Here is an 18061-nt window from a genome sequence, read left to right on the forward strand (position 1 = left end):
TAGAAGAGTATTGAAAGAGCATTTTGGATTCAGGATGCAAAGAAAAAGGATCATGAATTCAGGATTCAAGCTCTTCTGCTGGAGAAGAAGGAAAGCCTTCTTCTTGGTCTAGGTATTTTCCTGAGGCTAAGAGATGGACTCAGTTTTGTGGCACTATATTGGCCCAGATTTCTCTAAGTCATGTATTGTAGTTACTGCAGTACCTATGGCCAAAATACTCATCTTTAGGGGCAAAATTCCCATTGCCTCCCTGGAAATTTTCAGTAGGAAGTGCTGGATTTTAAACCATACTAATGTGCTGAGCATGAAAGTTATGAAGCTGGAGAAAATGGGCAGTGGTAGGCATTGCCTACAGCCCTCACTCCTCTGCACCATTCTTTGCTGGTAAGCTGGGGACTGACTGGTCTTGAGAAGAGCCACTTTACTCTGGGGTTCATTTTTCCATTGAATGACAGGTACAAATACCGCCATAGTGATGGGGAAAGCTTGAACTGATTTTCAGATTTTTTCTGAAAAAAATCTGCTGTTATTTCACATTCAAAAATGACATGATTGAATGAATGCTTCATGCTCCACTAGCTTATAACTTTATATGAATGCCCCTCTGCATACATCAGTCTGGAGGACGCATTTATGAACTGAAACTTCTGAAGATTCAATTTCTGTTGGAGCACTTCATCACATATACTTATATTTTAAACTTGAAATAATGAGTTGACAGCTATGTTTTGTGAGCTTCTTTACACTTGGTTAGAGCAATTTGGGCACTCAGGTCCCTTCATGCTGAGTAAAAGTCCACCACCTGCTTGACAATGAGGGACCTTGTCCTATTCATTACTGTGTTAACATAACAGTATTTCATGAATGGCTAAGCAGCTCTCTTTTCAGCGCCTTTATAGCTGTGGCAGTGTGACACTTCTTTCCCTAACATCCACCATTAATGAAAAGCTGCAATGAGCGATTCTCCCGGGGTGTTACACCACCCCCTCCAGCTCTGGCTGTGTGCTGCGGCGGGGTGAGCGCTGAGGCAGTAGGAAAGCGACACTATTAGTCAGCTCTGTCTTGCCTGACCTCAGCGACCAAGGCTGGAGTTAAAAGCAGGGTAGTTGTGTATAAAGCAAAGTGTTACAGACATGTTAATAGCTTCCTCTCCCCACCCACTGTATCAGTGGAGATACCATGTTCTCTAATGCTCCACTGGTAACCTGCTGGCTTTTGACTTTGCTTTGTATGAGATGAAATCCTAAATTAGAGGTTAGTTTTAAGTTAATTTATTGTCCTCACAGTAAAGGGAAAGTTCAAACAGGTTTCAAGAAAGGTTTCAACTGTGCTGTTGCTGAGAGATGTGTCCTGGATATTAGGAAGAAGTATAAATATATCCCATATTTGTGTTTGTGTGTGTATCTCTATCTCTACCTAAGTATCTATCTATATTAGAATATATATCTAAATGGGACACCTATCTGGATTTACATGTGTAAATATTACTTACTAATACATTGTATATAGTTATTTGTGATGTAAATATCTTCCTGTATTTATTCACTGTATTTTCTTATTTTCTGTGTGAAGGCTGTTGCATCCAGATTGCCCTGTTTTCCATCACAGATGGTTGTAGCATGGTGCAGCATGGAAGAAGCCAAAAGTGACTTTTTCCTTCCTTTTTCGGACTAACTGCTGTTCTTTCTCCCAGTAGCAGTCCTCCTGTTCAATAAAGCTTTGTGTGACCATCCAGAGGTGAAATGCTCTCAGGATTTTAGTGGCAGAAGGATTTCCTTCTCGTTTATTTTCATGCAGTTTAAATGAAGCACTGGGCACCTGTATTTTGAAGGGTGATGGTCACTTGATTTTGTTTGGACATCCAAACACATTGTGTGCTTTTCTCTTTCTTAGGCAAATGGAAGTAAAACTTAGGAAAAAAGTGAGCTATTGGTCATACATAAAAATTCCAACTTCTCTTCCTCTTATTCCTGAGGCTGGTCCTTGACTTGTGATGTAACATATGTTATGCTGTCACAAAGAAAACTGCACAGCATGAGTGAAAATTTTGTGATACATTGCACTAACAAGAAAGCAGTGTAGCTGCCCATGTTCTAGTGCTCAGATCGAGGCTATCACCATGCTGACCGAGTCAAAATAGTTCACCTATATCTGGAAGAAAAGTAAACCATCACAGGAACTGGTATTGGCTAGAGATTTGATTGAAAGTGTATTTTTTTCCTTGCTTCTTTTCTTCCTTCCTACAAAAGTTAAAAAGCTAATGACTATAATAGTTGTTTCAAGACTGAAAATGTTTTCTGGCTCAAAACTTAGAAATGTGAATTGCAGGCTCAAAACCTAGAAGGCAAATGAAACAAACATGGTAAGACACTGTGAAGTAATATTTTAAAGCCAATTGCATGGTTTGAGGGGCCTGGCTTATGGGTATTTGACATCCCTGTGTGCTGATTTACCAAAGTAGGGCTATTCTTCCACTGAAATCCTCATGGGAGCAGTTCAGCTCTCATTGCTGTTAACAAATTTCCTATGATAATGCAAAAAACCCATTTATGCATACTTAGAGCGATGCAGTACTTAGTTCATATTCTGGCTCACATCAGCCTGACTTTGTTTATGCTTAGATACTCATCTGGACATGGGCAGCACAGTTTTGCTAGTCTCCAAGGTTCAGATGCTGCAGTGAATTCCTGCCATTGATGAAACACTGCGATAATGGTCTCAGTTTATGTGGTGTTTGTTATCAGCTACAAAATCACAGAATTTTATGGGTATCTCATGCACTATAATGAGATAGGAGGCTACCAACTCAGTGGGCATTGTCTTTATGTTCGTTTTAGCCACTTACTGGTTCATGGTTTGACAAGTAGTCATTTTTCCTCTAAGAAACAAAATATTTCCATATTTTGTATTTCCAGGACAAATGTGTTTATTTCACTTGTGTGAAGAATAAATAGGACATCTTCCTCACTTTATCCATGTGTATAAATCCACGTTATTTATTATTTGAAGAACCAGCTTAGTAGAGATCATTACTAGGGACATTTTAGCTCTTTCATTTTTGGAACACACAGTACAGTCGACAATGCAGTCATACAAATTACTGTCAAGAAGCAGCCTATAGATACATCTCACAATATCCTTTTTTGTGTCTGTGGAATCAATGCTTCCTTGTCATGGGAATCACAGATATATAGGGCTGGAAGGTATCAACAGACATAGGATAATTCATTCCCTATCCTCGCTGTACATAAAACAAGCATGACATGTCTCACTTGTTCTTAAAAACCTTCAGTGAAAGAGATTCTGCAACCTGCCTCAGCGAACTGTTTCAACCCTTAACTGCCCTTCCAATTGGAAACCTTGTAACCTGAATCTCCTTTGCTTCAAATTATTTGGATTTCTCCTACAAATCCCACTCAGTCCCTAAGAATAATTGATCACCGCGCTCTTTCTAACAAACTCTATATTTGAAGACATTATCATGCCTGCCTTCAGTCTTCCCTTTTCCAGACTAAACAAATCCAACTCTTTCAACATTTCCTTGTAGGTCACGTTTTCCAAAGCTCTTATCATTCTTTTTGCTTTCCTCTGGATTCTCTCTAAATTGTCTGTATCTGCTCTGAAGTGTGGTGGCCAAAATGGGAAACATTACTCCAGCTGAGGTCTGAGCAATACCCAAGGAGAACAGAACATCAAGAACAGCACCTGCAATAGCTTATACACAACACTTCTGACCTCCCCTTCAGTTAGAGTTTTTTGCAATAGCAAGAAACAATTTAGTTTATGGCCTCCTGTGTTTGTTTGTTTTACATTTATCTTGCCTATTTATTCTTCATTTAACAATTGCTTATATAAATTCTCTAAGTTTAGTGTTCTGCATGTATATTGACTGCATTTCTTGTTCAAGCTCGTGAATGCTTTCTCCAGGATTTGACGAATGGCTTGCATTCTGACTGAACTGCCAAAATGCTTTGCAGTTCCACATACTGTTGGGACAATGCCAAGTATAAAAAGTGTAACTGTGTCCTCCATCCCACCACTGAGATTGTCAGAGGAAATCATAGTAGAACAGAAGCACCGGTAGGGATTCTTAGAGGATTCTGTTTGAAATATCCTCCAGTTTGACAGGGAATCTGTACTAATCATTGTGGTGGGTGCTGTTTTCCAAACACTTCGTCACACTCTTTTCACTAAATCATCCAGACCACATTTCTCTTGCTTATGAGAACAGTATGCAGAGTCGTGTTGAAAGACCTGCTGAAGTCAGGATTTATCAAATCTGCCTTCTGCTGCACTGTTAACCAGTCATCCTGTCAAAGAAAGAAATTAGATTCATGTGATCTGTTATTGACAAATCTATGCTGGCTGTTTCTTTTCACCTTGTTATCTTCTTGGTGCTTTCAACTGGATTGTTTAATGATTTGTTGGTGTGTCTTTCTGGCTGTCTTTAACTAGACTATAACTTGAAGATTCTCTTCTGCTGCTTTTTTTTTAAAAAAAATTGCAAATAATTACTGTATTTGCCATTCTCACTCCTTTGGAACCTCTGTCATACTTGACAAAATTTTGGACTCAGTGGCTGATAGTTCAGAAATTACTTCATATCGATCATTACAGCCCGGTGACTGAATACCATTTGGCATAATAAACTTGAATATATGTAAATTATGTACATACCAGGTCTTTAACTTGATTTCATTAAGACTTTGTTCAATCTATTCTCAATATATTGCTCAAAATATCATATGAATTTTCATGCAAGAAGCATTGTTTTTATGGGATTTATTTTATTCCATATTGAAATACATGTTTAAAAGAATCTCTAAAATCTGTTTACATTTTTAAAAGTTCATATGGTACAAGAACTAATTTTAAAAAGTTTTGGCTCCCAGGAGTATGTCTATAATAATCAAGTGACAGTAATGAACTGAAATTGGTCAAAAGAAATAGGATGGGGAAACTAAAAAGAGAAGAGTAATAGAATTACTGAACTGTGAGGTCCAAAGACACCTCAAGATATTGTGCCATATAACAACTTTTACAGAATGAAGGTCACAGGGGACTAGACAAGCTCCAGCTGATAGTTTATACCTCACTTTTAATATCTCTAGTTGTGTGGTTTCCATCGAAACACAGTATTTTAGAATTCTGATTATTGAATGATTTTGCTAGCAACACTGTATTTCCCCCCCTGCGTATTAAGGCAATATCATCATGCATATAAATACCTGAAAAGAGGGTGCAAAGATGGAACCAGGCTCTTTCAATAATGCCCAGTGGCAGGACAAGAGGTAATGGACACAAACTGAAACACAGCAGGGTCAGTCTGAACATAAAGAAACACTCCTTTTTGTGAGGGTATCTGAGCACCATTACAGATTGTGCAAGGAGATTGTGGAGTCTCTCTCCTTAGAGATATTAAAAACCACCCAGACATGGTCCTTTACAACTGGCTCTAGATGTCCCTACTTGACAAGCTGGGTTGAACCAGATGATCTTCAGATTTCCCTTCCTATCTGAACCATTCTGTGATTCTATGATCCCATTCTTCTTCCAGAAGTCAGGGAAAACATTTGAATATTTTTACATATATCCACAGTTTAGGCTCCTGCAATAGAGTTTTTTTCTCATCTAAATAAACTCATTTTCTTCACTTTTTTCTTGCATCTGCTACTCATTTCTAACCAGATGTAGATTTGGGCTACTAAGAGAGCTTGGTATAAATTTTTCTCTTTTTCAGGAATGCTTAAATATTTTTCTATATATCATGTTCATATACAATTAAATGGTATTTTCCACTCACTGCTGGCTGAAAAATGTCATCAGAAGTGATCAATAATACATTGGCAAATTGGGTGGTATTTCAAATGACACACAGTAGGAGGCTTTAGCAAGTCTAGGTTTATTCCAAAGTTCCATTAAGAAGCTACTCTAGCTGTACCTATCTGCACATCACTTGAGCAAATAGTGGTATCACACATCCCTGGATTTACCTTCAAGCAAGGTCAGGAGCAGAGAAGATGAACTCTTTGACAGACAATTCAAAAAAGAGTTAAAGAAGTAAAAGGATTTTTAAAAACAAATATGAGTGAAAAAAAGAAGCATTTCTTACAGTAAATCTGATGATATGCCTATAATTAAGTCATATAGGTTAAAATCTTGTTATGCTAGGATTAACATATGGTAAATACATCCACTGAATTTCACTGAGATTCACATGATGATTACATATAAAATTCCATGTAATGAGATATATTTATCATCAAAAGGTCTTTGGCCTTTAAGAAAATGTTACAACAATTATCCTGTGAACGTGAAAAGTCAATAGAGGTATAAATGCATGTCTTTATGCCATTATTGTGACTGGATTAATTTCAACAAGACCAGCCCTGCTGACATTAAGCCATCAAGGGGGAAGCCTAGTGTTACTCATACAGCCTCTCAGCATGCCCTCTCGTCTCCCCTTGTCTGCTTGGACAGACAGAAAATTCTTTCCTCCACTTCAGCCTTTTATAATCACATCTGTGGAGTTCCACAGTAACTACTGCAAGATACACTGTACTAAAGCTCTTATAAAGTCTTTTTTCTCTTGGATTTCCCAAATCTCACAATTAAAAAAGTTGTATTATATAGCAAACACTAAATTTCAGCAGTCACTAATGTGATTTGGAGTAATATATTACTGTTAAGCATCAAATTCAGGCTCATAAACACAAGGGCAAATATACTGTGGAGTAATAGCAAAATAAGAATTTTCTGCCATCTCTGTGAAAATGAGATGTAAAAAAATGAAGATGGGGTAGGATGCATAGGTATGCATGAACAAGCAGTAAAGAGACATTAAATAGGTACACACACAGGTGGCACACCAGCCTACCATCCCTTCTCCAGAAGAGCAAAAACACCCATAATGAAATGGTTTCCCTTCTTTTTATTCTGACCTTAAATGTCTTGTCTCAATTAGTTATTTTCTTTGTGCAATATAACCTTCTCTGTTGCTTAGTATCTAAAATTTCTAGTCTCAGGCAGCATTTCAGTCACTGGTACTTAGTAACGTGCATTTGGATGTCCTGTTTGAGCACAAACACTGCATTTAAGGAGACTGAAAGCAGAATTAGAATAGATTGTCTGCCTTGGACCCTGAGAGGGCTTACAGGACTCCTGTGCTTTCAAGCATGGGAGCAGCCTGGTGTAATTCTTATTTACTAAGTTCTTTTTGTTTGTAATAGCATACCACTTGACCATTTTACATCAACAACAACATTCACTCACAAGAGGATTATAATTATAAAAATCAATAACAGTCTTCCTCAGTGGATTAAACAAAGACATTTTTACTTCTATTTCAGTTTGCAAAATGTTGGGAATTTGACAGAGACCTAGATGACTATTTACTCATAATTTATTTATCTTTCTTTAGGAACATTCGATATTGCAGATTCTTGCTTTCCAAGGTTGTCTTGCAAAAGCCAATGAAAGACAAGAAGAAAATATGTATATTTCTCATCACTATTTATTACTGCACATTCTTAATTTTTCTCCCCAGACTGATTTTTACATTCAATAGGATACCAAACAACTAAGAATACCGTTCTTGTCTATAAATTTCAAATTAAGTTTAGCTATGAGCTCTTGTTTGCAAGTATAGAAGTTTACATTGTATTATATTTAAAGGCAGCTGTCTTTTGTGGAATTTTAAAATAGGCTATTTTTTATCAAAGGTTTTCCTTTCATGTCCTTTGATTACTAAGCTATATAAGTTAACCAAAGATAACTAAGCATTAACCCATGTTGCAGTTTTTATCTCCTTTGGCAATCCCATGAGACTTCAGCTAAGTACATTAAATGGAGCATAAATCTTTTAGTTGTTTTCATTAAGTCACATATTTAGAATACATATCCCAGTTTATTTGATCAATTGTAAAATATTAGCTGTTGCAGTGAAGATTTGTGACATGGTTTGCAGCAAGTGAACAAACATTTCTGCAGAGCACTGAAAATTTTTGCTGGAATGCATGGATAAGTTACAACAATTAGGGTTTGGAACAGTAATTTGAGAGGTTTTTTTCTTTATGTAACTTGCAAATGTATGCTTAAAGGCCAGTAATACCAACAGGCAAGCTTTGAAGATAATTCTAATATCGGCTTAATATTCTTGGTTTGCATTTCTGTTAATTTTCCCAGTTTTCCTATCTTTTGTTCTTTTATTTTTAAATTTATTTATTGGCCAGCCACAAACCCCAAGAAGTACACTAGCTGCAAAAGGGCAGGTGTAGGGAATAGAAGTTTTAACACATGGTGGGGCTTACCATAGCTTCCTAAAAAACTCCATATTCAACTCATTTCTGATATTAAGCTATGATAAATGTAGTAGTTATGTTAAGTATTAATACATTAATTATTTGTGTTGGTGGGTGGTCTAACTATAAGATTTGCATTGAATAATTTATTGAAAGCTTTTGCCCTTGAAATAATATTTTGCACTTTAAGTTTAATGCAAAAATATATGGACTCCAGATAGAGCCTTGCACGGACATGAACCTTCATATCCTTGTGTCTTTTGTGGCTCTTGTGTTCTGAAGGAGGACAGTTTAGCTTCTTGACTAAATTGCCTGGAGTAGAAAGAGTCTAGTGTAAGATTTTTGCTTATCCACAATGACCCTGAATATTTAATCAGGCCTGTGTCCTACTATTTTTATTGACTTTTCTTATGTGAATATCCCTGTCCAAAACAGTATGGCAGTTCATGTAATAGGGAATTTCCTAAACGAACAAAGGATTTTGCATTACTTTGTTAAATAAGTTTGAAACCATACTTTTAAGCTTGTGTCTAAACCATCTTGATTTTTAAACCTTCACTGCCAAGGGAAGAATTATAACAATATTTATGTGGAAAGTGTTCTTTAAGTATAACCTATGTTACCATTCCTATATTTCTGACCAGATACATAGGGTGTATGGATTTGTCAATATGCAGTGATATTGCAGAAATTCAGACTAACTCCAGAACTGCATAACAATTTGACAAGAACAGCATATGTACAAAGCAGTGTTCACATTTAAAACATGCAGAAAATGCCATATGGAGATTTTCTGTGCTTCCTTTACCAATATAATCCTGCAGTAATTCTGTTTAGTTTTGCAAGTGTTCAAAGAGATTACATGAATGTCCAGTTTCTGTTTTAAAATTTTAACTGTGTATTTGAAACAAATATTCAGTTAGAAGCTTAGATAGAAGCATTTTGAAATTTAGAAGCATACAATCAAGTTGCTAACAGTCCTTCGTATTCTTTAAAAACATTGTTAAAACTTTATTCTTAGTAACAGCCAATGTGGTAGTTCCAAAGCAAAAGCAGGACATTTGCATGTGCCCCAAATCTTTCTGATATTAAAGGCATAACTTCAGCCTCATTTATGATAACTGCAGGTCTTTACAGCACTGGGAGGTCTGCAATTCCTTCTATAGTTGTGCATCCTTTGGTAAATGATTTAGCTCCTATTAACTCAGCAACAAAAGGCTTTAACTACCAAATATTTTGAATCCTGGTCTGGAATTCTTTGTTTTCTATAAGACAAACAGTTAAGTAATGCTCCACAAATGCAAGAAAGCTGTGTATTGCACATTCTGGGGACCATTATACAGGGCAGTTTTACTATCAGTAACACACCATTTGGGAATCAGTAACACGTTGTTAAAAACTTGTGTACAACAGTCTTTTTTTGGCAGTGAAATACCCCCTTTGTGTTAATATACACTGCAGTTCTGCTTATTTTAAGCATGCTATACATTAAGTAGATATGATAGGTTGGCATTCATTGACAAATTAAGTGAGCTGATTAGAAATCTGAAATCTGCATGGACCTTCATTATGTTTGTCATGAATTGTAGGCCTAAAAAGTGGTTTTCAGATAAAAGACACAAAACATGAAAGTGAAGCAGAGGCTGATAACCCTTTCTGAAGGAAGAGCTATTAGTAAGTCTCATTGCTTAGCCATCTAGTAAACACTTCAATGACTTCTGATTACTATTAACCAACAGAATGATGTTTTTCTCAGCAAAAAAGAGAACTACTTATGTTTCCCAAGCTGTGCATTTCACTTCAATAAAAAGACAGTAGCTTGGTAAGACAACTGTGCAAATGTTGGTCAGTTTAAGAAAGAAATATAGGCAGATTTCCCTCTGTTGAGCTGCCTGTTTTATCCAAGGCAATTAAAATGTTCTCAATTGAAACCACAACCTTTTAAATATATATTTGATCAGATCCAAGGTGGTCATTATATTTTTAGAATCACTTGTTCATTGGACCTTCTTAAATTAGTCATTATGTGAAAATCACATCTCTCATATGCACTTGGTTTAGTATTTTCTCACATAAAAATGTGGGGGTTTTCATTGCTTAGAATGTATCTAAATTTATAACTAGGTGATGAAGTGAAGTCTCATACAGCCTAGAAGCAGGGGAAAAACTCTTAGCCAGCACTCATACCTCGGTCCTAAGGAGGTCCTGACAGCATAATTTAGGATTGCCTTACACTGGCTCTAAATTTTATCCAATTAGCTGGAGTTCCAAGGTGCTTCCTTATAAGCAAAACACTGTCAATCAGAGAAAAAAAATCTACTGTTTCCTCATCCATGCTCCTATGGGAAAAGCTATGAAAGAGACAATGAGAATGAAGACCTTATATCAGTATGAAAGTTGATTGGAAAATACAGTCTGAGTTCCTGAGAGAATGACAACAGAGAGCAGAATCAGTGTCCATGTGCATAAATGCACTCTTTGACAGACAGAACTTTTTAAAAAAGAGGTAATATGTAGCCAAAAAAACAGGCATACTTCCAATAGCACAGTCTTTCTTTGAGTAATTCACAAATTTTGTTTCAGTTACACTTTTAGACCATCAAGGCTGTAAAAGCAGTTGAAATACTCATGTACCAAGGCAGTTATGAACATTTATTTTCAAAGGAGGCAGTTTCGTCAGAGTTGTCAAAAGTAATGGTTGAAAGAAATGAAATACCACCAGATAGGTGCATCTTGATTAATTTTATGAGGAGGCAGGGCATGAAAAACTGAAATTGTCTTCTAGGATAAGCAGAGCATAAGCCGCATGAAGCCGGGACTTGCTATTATTACTCTTCTGTTTGAGTCTGCACCCATCAAAATGATGTTGTTACTGATTTAACTTCAATCAAAAACTACTTGACAGAGAAAATAATTCACATCATATTATGCAGATAAATTTTAATTCTGTTGTGTTTGAGTATATCTAATACTCTAGCATCTAGGTACTGCAAAATGATTTATAGCTATAAAAAAGTCCTCATTGTGTTTTGCTACCTCAGCCATACTCCAGTAAAACACATTAATGTAACAAAATACTTGGTATGCAGCAAAATTTTTGCCATAATTTTTAAAGGAAACTCAAGTAAAGTCTTGAAAGATCTATTGAGTAGTAGAAATCTTTCATAAAACTGGAAAACCCAGTCACCTCAAAAATATGGTTAACTATGAACATAGTTCTGCACTGTTTCCAGGTAGATTTGAATAGTTCATTAGAAGAAGCAATACATTTCTTTATATACTAGGAAATCAGAAGCCAAGTTAATTCTTTAAGTACTTCTGGTGTCAAAAAGGAGGTTTCTAATTAACAGATCTATTTTGTCTTTTTAAACACTTGCTCATATTAAGAGTGTAAAATACTTCTGTCTTGTTTAACATGCAAATTATTATTGGATGGTCCATGAGGCAGCTTACAGGTCCTGGATAGAACCAGTCTGTTCTTCAGTACTGGTAGGACATCAACAGAGCATTGTCACAATACAGGCATAAACATAAAGAAACCTATATTTAAAATTACTTCAATGACTTTACTGTGTGTTGAAGTTAAACTGCTTTGCCTAAGTGTGAAAATGCATTTTCTATTAGTTTTGGATTCATTGTGTCTTTATTCAACATAGCTCTTTGAGAAAAGCCAAATAAATACTTCAGAAAACCACTGAAGCTTTCAAATGTTTCAAGGAGCATTTGAAACAGTAACTGAAATATCATCAGATGTACTAAAAATAGAGCTTTCACGTGAACTTGATGGCCTGTTATTACCACTGTCATGAGTATTATTGTTATTTTAATTATTTGATCTAATTTTAGGGTAGGACAGGACCTCACTTCTGTAAGTGGTATATAAATAGAGAAGATCCCTTCTGCAAAGACTGATGGTGCACAAACTGAGTAAAACCTTCCCTAGGACTGCCTCAGTCAACATAGGAGTCCTAGCAACAGGCAGGTGTGCAGAAAAGAAAGGAGATGGTGACTTTCTGCATTAATCAGTGATGCCGAGTATATACATTTACTCTTGTTAGGATAAGCTACATTTGGTGCATATTTTGTGACTAGACAGTGCAAATATAAGCAAATCCTAACCATACAAAGCAACTTTCTCCACTTTGTTTTGACAGAACATCATGTTCTTTTTAGCCTTTGATATCCAACAAGGGGCCAAGCATTGGCCTTGAGCAATTTTTTTCCCCTTTACATGCTAAATGTTCTTCAGGTTCTGGGGCCTGTGACTGTAGACTTACTGGAACTCAGAGGCTGGATTTTAATTCTGATACAATGCTGAACAATACATTTGAGTCATCAAGCACTTCAGGAGGAGGCAAACTTCTGTCAAAAGGGACAGATTCTTGAAAAAAGTGAATTACTGACGAAAGATTAATGAAACTTGTGAGAAGAGAAAAATCAATTCATGTTCTATTTACATCTGCATCTTGAGCTTTGGGAAATGGCTTGTTTAGCTGTGCTAAATAATTGTCAGGTTAGAAAAGCCTTTTTTAAATTTTTTTCCCTTCCAATATAAAATCACATGAATGACAAAAATTCCATCTGGGAAAATACAGAATGCTTAAATTTCCATAGTCCATATGTTTTCCTTATTGTGCATTTTGTATATGAATATTGTATTGCTTTCATCTACAAGTGGATTCTTACTTAGCAAAACCCTTAAGATTATCAATAGCTTCTACATGGATTTTATATTTTGATAAAAAAATTAGTGTTAACATTAAAACATCCAAGAATTCAAAACCAAAGTAGGATTACAATCTCTTTTCACAATGTTTTGAGAGGCTTCAGCACAAGGAAACTAAAATGGTCTAAAATGACCTGTGAAGTGCTTTGGGGAATAATAGCTTTTTCATTTTTATATATATTTTTTTTTTTTTTATAAGATATGGATACTGATTGTGCATGATGGTTCATAATCTCTTTTCTGTATCTTAGTTTTTCTTTCGTTTTTCTCCTCTTCATATTTTCTCAGCTCAGCATAACTAGTGACATTTCATGTCTCTGCTTTATGGTGTGATGAATGTAGCCATTCTTCTCTTCCCATCATTACACCTGGTCTTTGATCCACTACAGCTAATTTATGTTTACCAGCTATCATCTACCATCAAAACTGTGTTGGAAAAAAGGTGCACCTGGACTGAATTAATTTCTTTTGATGGGGCTTGAGACTATTTTAGGACTTGTGGTTAGGGCATGTTCATCCTCTTAAAGGAACACAACAGAGCCGTCTTCTAATTGGTGCTAGCAAGCACTTGGTTTGTGTCAACACATCATACATATTTCAGAGTTCCTCAAATATTACATTTGGACACACTCATTTGTTAGTCATTTGATCAGAAAGGTTATTTTCCTTCCTAAACTGTGATGAGTTTTATGCACATACAAATGTTATTTGTATTTTTAACACAACCCCAAGTCATTATAAAACTGTAAGGATATAGCCGACCAATGGACTGTAGAAATATCTCAGATAATTCACATCCCTACTCTTCCACAGATGAATTGTTACACATACCTAAATTTATTTGGTTTATCCTATTTAGATATGTCTTCATTGAACATTAAGACAATGCACAATGTGCAATTAACATTCTTAAAATTGTAGGTGTACTTATGCCTGTATACGACCATCAAAAAATCTATCGCAAGTTTTCTTTAGACAATTCATTCATAAGATACTCTATTTTATTGATTTTTTTTCTTTACATTAACAACTGAAAATCTCTCAAATAAGGAAATTTGACATCTCTTTTATCAAATTGTTAGATAAAGCTATAAAGTGTGGTTACATTGTCAATTCTGCTTTATGTGATTTGAAATAGAGTTGCACTAAGGGGGACTGGTGGCAAATACCTACACACTGCTGATATAACATTCTTGGGGGTCTCAGCTATATGTTAAGGTATAGTGCCTAAATTCAGGACTCTACAAGCACATGGGCCACTAATGTGCCTAAGCTTCCCTTATAGCTATACAGAATCTAATTCATAGAGGCTGAAGGGTTACTATGCTCACTTAAGCAGAGATCAACTGTGTTTTTAGGAAGTGGCCACTGGGATTTTTATAAGTTGTTATGTTTTTATTATATTTCTCAAGATAAATAATGAGAAGGCAGGTATCTCAGTTGCTGGAAACTCACCGCATTCTCCTGAGTGAAAGGACACAGGAGCTGCTTCCTGCTAAAGAGACTTAACTGGGAAATCTGTCTTGTTTGAAAGTTGTGTGTTATTCTGGGAAAGTCCCCTGATTTGGGAAAGTCCTTTGTCTCAAAGCTGGAAGGATAGAAGTCTAGAAAGTCACAATTCGTACTGAGTACTCCAGAACTTCCATTCTCCTGGCTTTGACAGGGATCCAAGATTCATCATAAGCAAGTGGTATAGGCTGCTCCAAGTTGTCATCAGCTGTCAGGGAACATGGAAGCTCTCCAGTCCTGTGGCCAAGGCAGTCTAAGGCAGTACTGTACCAGTCAATGAATCTCCCAGACCTCTGGGCCCTAACAGCCTGGTCCATTCCACTGAAATTATTTTGTGTATTGATGAGAACTCATCAAATTCAACATACTCCTTCAACTATGTAGCATAAGAAGGCATTTAGAGTAAGAAAAAGATATTAAGAATTTCTTATGTTAGAAGCTGTAGCTGTTCCCTCTTAGCATCTTCCAGTGCAGCATGCTTGTTCCATGTCACAGGATGAGGAGTGGCAGTACAATCATACTAAAGCTGAGTTTAACCTTGTGGTGTATGTGAGAGGAGAACCTAATCTGGTCGTTTGGAAGATTCTCTGATAGGAAAAAAAAGACTTCAGATGGAATTTCCTGCCAAGTTATTTGTAGTTCAAATCTTGTGCAGAAGGCTGAAATGGACAGCAAGCAGCACACAGGATGGCAATAATGTATCAACACTGAGTTATAGCAAGGTCAGTGCTGGATTTACATGAAAAAGTACAAAGGGACCTGTACTCCTTCCTTCCCATTCAGATCCCATTAATGTGACTTGCCCTAGTTGGGGAAATGATCCTATAGTGACTCTGCAGTCTTCTCCTCACGCTGTCCCCATCACAGCTGTGTCCAGTCACTGGCTCACCATGGGGCTGACGACAGGTTGCTCACTGATAATGACCCACACTTCATAACTCTTTTCTTTTCAGTCGTCCCTGATAGAATGTCAGTTCCAGTGAACCTGTGTAAGGCAGTGACAGAACTGCAGAAGAGACATTATTGGCAAAAACACAGTCAGCTCCAAACACCCAGGCACAGTCAAGACACCCATATTTTTTCATGTTAGAATATAATAATAACACAGAAATTCACACTAAAGGGTTGATACAATCTTTTTCTACCCTTGATGAAGAATAAAATCAGAATTTGTTACACTAATCAGGGTCTATTGGCCTTGGTCAAGTGAGAGAGTTGCAATCATTTAACTTCATCCTTTTCATTAATTTCAAGCTAGAAAACAAACACTCATCTAGGCATTGTATATATCTGTTGAACTTTTATTATAGCCAGAGCACTGGTGTTAATTAGATGCTGTGTGGGATTTTAATCCCTATAATTTGCCAGAATTCACACAAGAAGACAGCACCTTATACGATGCATCATCAGAGAAATCTATTTAATCACTTGCTTTATTATTCAGGGAGTGTAAAACTTCTTCGCATGGTATTATGATACTCTGTATTCACAGTCCCTAGACAGTACAGAGTAAAACAGTTAAAGCATTAGCAAACTCAAGTTTGAAAGAAGACAGAGACTAGTTTAAAAGCAAAAAGTTTCGTCAAAGGATACAGTTTAGGGTTTTTTCCCTTATTGTGAATTTTTATTTGTTCTGAGCTTTTTTGTTTTCATTTGGGTGAATTTCAATATTTCCTTAGTCTCTGCATGGTCTGAGACTCCATTTTAATGAATATATTTCTGTTATTTCTTGATTCCAAGAGATGAGAATTTTCAGGGAAAAAGCCAGCAAGGAAAACCTCAAAACGAAAATACAAACTAAGCCCAAAACATACCAAACAAAAATAAACAAAAACCAAAAAAACCAAGAAAGGAGTATAACAGAATCCTAATATAGTCAGGCATTCTGCCTACATTTTACCGACTGCAAGTGACAAGCCCCACTCAAAATAAGGGTTTTTAATTCAAAATGCCAGTAATTATTGTAATCCAAACTAGGGTAATTAATAAACTCTTATGCAGAGAAAAACTAAATAACTGGGTCAAAGTGCAGAGAAATCTTAAGCAAGGAAGGAAGCCCTTTGCTACAACCATCTGAGTCCTCTCAGATGTCTTTGCTTCCCTGCTTGGTTCAGGCCACTCAGAAACTGTCAGCTGGGTTGCAACCATTCTGCACACTTCTCTTTTGTCCTTGAGTTTTGGTTTTGTCCATCACCTCAAACAGCTAGCTGTGCATTTCTCCCCTTCTCTTCCCAGTATTCCCTCCTGATAATCCCAAATCATCTCTATGCATCCCTGTATTTTTCATTCCCACCCAGGATGGATTTCAGATGCAGTTTCTCCAAGAGTCCCTCAGCTGCTGAGGCAGTGCAACATTCCCCTCCCTCCAGGACTCCCCCCTGACTAAGTCACTCTCTCATAACCCAGAAAAAATCAAGGCAGATACCAAATCAAGCTGGCAATATATGCTCTGCATATGTCCTTTGTAACCTGCTGTGGTAACCTCTGAGATGGACCAACGCCTGTTTCCACAGCCTCGGTCCTGACTTGAAGAAGTAGATTGCTATGTTTTGTGTGTTTATGCTAATATGTATATCACTGTTCTGTGCTTTACATTGTGTATTTTTGCATGCATCTCACTTTGCATCTAGCTCTATGATATCTGCTGAACTCACAAGCAGTACAGTTTAAGGCTCTGCATGCATAATGCAAATGATAGTATTGCATATATATATGTATATATACACAAAACAAAAGAAAGTCATTACAGAGGTAGGAAGTAATTTTACAGTCATGCTTACTCTTGCAGTAATCAAACATATTTGATAGTTTATTATGTAAGTTAAATATAAATATATTCTGCCATTGTGTTCTGCTCTCAGAACCCCAAAGTAGGTTCTCACTTTCTGTAAGAGACACAATATAGGAATATTTCTCATTTGCTTGATTAGATCTTGTATGATGATTTTTCAAAAGGTCAATAAACAGTACTAAATGTTTACCAGATGTGTTACCCACTGAATTATCAGTACTTACAAGTTTTTGCAAAGCCTAATGATAATTAAGATTTTTGTATTCATCTCTCATAGCTCGTTTAATAAAGATTCTGAGAATAGTTTATGAAATACCATACATGATCACACTCCAAGCTTATTTTCCATTTTAAGATGAAAATGACATATAAAGTTTGATCCAAATTAATGCTTAAAGATATCTCTGTCATCCGTCTCTAAAATGCTATCATCCAAATACAAGTATAAATTAGATACAAATCTGCTTAGCGGCAGATGGGGCTGTTATGTCCTGATATATTGTCTATGTAGCTAGTGTAGGGCCTTGGAAGTAAATCCTTTGTAGGAGTTTCAAAGTGAAGAGTATAATCCAAATATAAACTAATAAACTTTGTAAGGAGTAAGCCTTTGAAACTCAGGACAAGAAAACTCTCTCACTTCAGGAGAAATGTTTTTCTTTCTGTAGCTAAGCAATCACTTAGCTGATATTTGAATCTTAACTTATGTTTCCTGAAGTTGTTCTTTGATCCAATACT

Source organism: Parus major, chromosome 2 (genome assembly GCF_001522545.3).
Source record: "Parus major isolate Abel chromosome 2, Parus_major1.1, whole genome shotgun sequence".
NCBI lineage: Eukaryota > Metazoa > Chordata > Aves > Passeriformes > Paridae > Parus > Parus major.